We start from the raw sequence: 2729 nt of genomic DNA, 5'->3' as shown, positions 1-2729 counted from the left end.
ACAGTTGCAATCCCCGGTCCCGATCACGAGCGGGGTTCAGCGGGTTACCCGCGCCTCTCGGCGCACGGGTAGGCACACGCTGATCCGCCCATTGTGGCGCGCGTGCAGCCCCGGACATCTAAGGGCATCACAGACCTGTTATCGCTCCGTCTCGCGTGGCTGAACGCCACTTGTCCCTCTAAGAAGTTGGACGCCGACCGCGCGGGCCGCGTAACTATTTAGCAGGAGGGAATCTCGTTCGTTATCGGAATCAACCAGACAAATCGCTCCACCAACTAAGAACGGCCATGCACCACCACCCACGGTATCGAGAAAGAGCTATCGATCTGTCAATCCTTTCCGTGTCCGGGCCGGGTGAGGTTCCCCGTGTTGAGTCAAATTAAGCCGCAGGCTCCACTCCTGGTGGTGCCCTTCCGTCAATTCCTTTAAGTTTCAGCTTTGCAACCATACTCCCCCCGGAACCCAAAGACTCGTGGTTTCCCCACGCTGCCCGGCGGGTCATGGGAATAACGCCGCCGGATCGCGGGTCGGCATCGTTTACGGTCGGAACTACGACGGTATCTGATCGTCTTCGAACCTCCGACTTTCGTTCTTGATTAATGAAAACGTTCTTGGCAAATGCTTTCGCTCTCGTCCGTCTTGCGCCGGTCCAAGAATTTCACCTCTAGCGGCGCAATACGAATGCCCCCGGCCGTCCCTCTCAATCATGGCCCTGGTTCGTGAAACCCACAAAATAGAACCGGAGTCCTATTCCATTATTCCTAGCTGGGGTATTCGGGCGGGCGCTCGGCCTGCTTTGAACACTCTAATTTTTTCAAAGTAAACGCTTCGGACCCCGCGACGGACACCCAACCAAGGGCATCCGGGGGGCGCCGAGAGGCAGGGCTCGGGACGGGCGGCAGCTCGCCTTGCGGCGGTCCGCCGGCCCGCGCCCGAGGTCCAACTACGAGCTTTTTAACTGCAGCAACTTTAATATACGCTATTGGAGCTGGAATTACCGCGGCTGCTGGCACCAGACTTGCCCTCCAATGGGTCCTCGCCCATGGGTTTAGGATACGCTCATTCCGATCGCAGGGCCTCGAAAGAGACCTGCGTCGTTATTTTTCGTCACTACCTCACCGAGTCGGGAGTGGGTAATTTGCGCGCCTGCTGCCTTCCTTGGATGTGGTAGCCGTTTCTCAGGCTCCCTCTCCGGAATCGAACCCCGATTCCCCGTCACCTGTGGTCACCATGGTAGGCGCCTAGAGTACCATCGAAAGTTGATAGGTCAGACATTCGAATGAGTCGTCGCCGCCGCGAGGGCGCGCGATCGGCCCGAGGTTATCTTGAGTCACCAAAGAGACCGGGCCACCGCCCGAGGACGGCAGACCCGGTTGGGTTTTGGGGCTGATAAATGCACGTATCCCCTGGGCCCCCGCGAGGAGGCCCGGGTCAACGCTCGTTTGCATGTATTAGCTCTGGAATTACCACAGTTATCCAAGTAACTGGGAGCGATCAAAGGAACCATAACTGATTTAATGAGCCATTCGCAGTTTCACTGTACCGGCCGTGTGCACTTAGACCTGCATGGCTTAATCTTTGAGACAAGCATATGTTACTGGCAGGATCAACCAGGTAGCCTCCGGGAGGCCGCGTTGACGCGGGCTTCCTCGTCGCGGGTCTCGCGCCCCCCGACGAGCGGGGGGTGAGCGGGGCCGCTAGTAGGCGCGTGCGCGGGCGCTCTCCTTCGGCAAGGAGGGGTGGCCCTGTGGGGGCCGTAACGCAGAAAGGTGTTTCGCGGGGCCGGGGTCAGACGAAAGCGCCGAGGTGGGTCTCCCCCCTCAGGCCGCCGCCCGCCGCACGGCCGCCGGTGGCGGACGCTCTGTGATGACCGGTCGTCTGAGTCTCCCAGGGAGGGGTTTCGGGCGAGCCCCGCGGGGCTCCCCTGGAGGCCGAAGCGCTGATCGGGGAGGAACCGACTGCCCATGACGGTCGCGAGGACCGGGCAGGGGCCTGCCCCTGGCGCTCGTGGTTTTCCAATCTACCAGGTGTGCCTGGTCCGAAGACCTTGTTTAACCCCGGCCGTTGACCCGTGGACTTTCGGGTGGCTAGGGGGCCCTCCGGTGGAGGCCCTTCAAGTCCGTGTTCTTATAGGTCTGAAAGCCACCAGTCCGTGGGACTTATGGCAGTTCAGACACGGTTCGTCGGATTCTCACGGCGGAGCGAGTCCGCCCGCGAGTCCGTACAGGTTGCCACCTGACAGCTGCAAACGAACCAAGCGCAGCTGATTTTTCAGTGGCTCCGGAGAGCCTCCTAGTCCGTGTTCTTATAGGTCTGAAAGCCACCAGTCTGTAGGACTTATGGCCGTTCAGACACGGTTCTTTGGGACGCCATCGGGGGTGCTCATCAGCGCCCAGTCCGCTCAGGTGACCACCTGCCGGCTGGTTTGGGCCAAGCGCAGCTGATTTTTAGGAGGCTCCGGAGAGCCTCCCAGTCCGTGTTCTTATAGGTCTGAAAGCCACCAGTCTGTAGGACTTATGGCCGTTCAGACACGGTTCTTTGGGACGCCATCGGGGGTGCTCATCAGCGCCCAGTCCGCTCAGGTGACCACCTGTCGGCTGGTTTGGGCCAAGCGCAGCTGATTTTTAGGAGGCTCCGGAGAGCCTCCAAGTCTGTGTTCTTATAGGTCTGAAAGCCACCAGTCTATAGGACTTATGGCCGTTCAGACACGGTTCTTTGGGACGCCATCG

The 2729-nt window shown here is 60.0% G+C and overlaps 1 non-coding gene across 1 annotated transcript in view; it reads right to left on the bottom strand.

Moving 5' to 3' along the window:
• The window catches only part of LOC130417045 (18S ribosomal RNA), a 1862-nt gene extending 245 nt beyond the window's left edge, over window positions 1–1617 (bottom strand). Inside the window, exon 1 of the ribosomal RNA XR_008906121.1 lies at window positions 1–1617. This exon is cut by the window's left edge and continues 245 nt beyond it. This is a non-coding gene — a ribosomal RNA (18S ribosomal RNA).
• Window positions 1618–2729: the final 1112 nt, after the last annotated feature.

Source organism: Triplophysa dalaica, unplaced genomic scaffold (assembly GCF_015846415.1).
Source record: "Triplophysa dalaica isolate WHDGS20190420 unplaced genomic scaffold, ASM1584641v1 Contig10, whole genome shotgun sequence".
In the NCBI taxonomy this organism is placed as follows: domain Eukaryota; kingdom Metazoa; phylum Chordata; class Actinopteri; order Cypriniformes; family Nemacheilidae; genus Triplophysa; species Triplophysa dalaica.
This window is presented reverse-complemented; position numbering and strand designations above follow the sequence as displayed.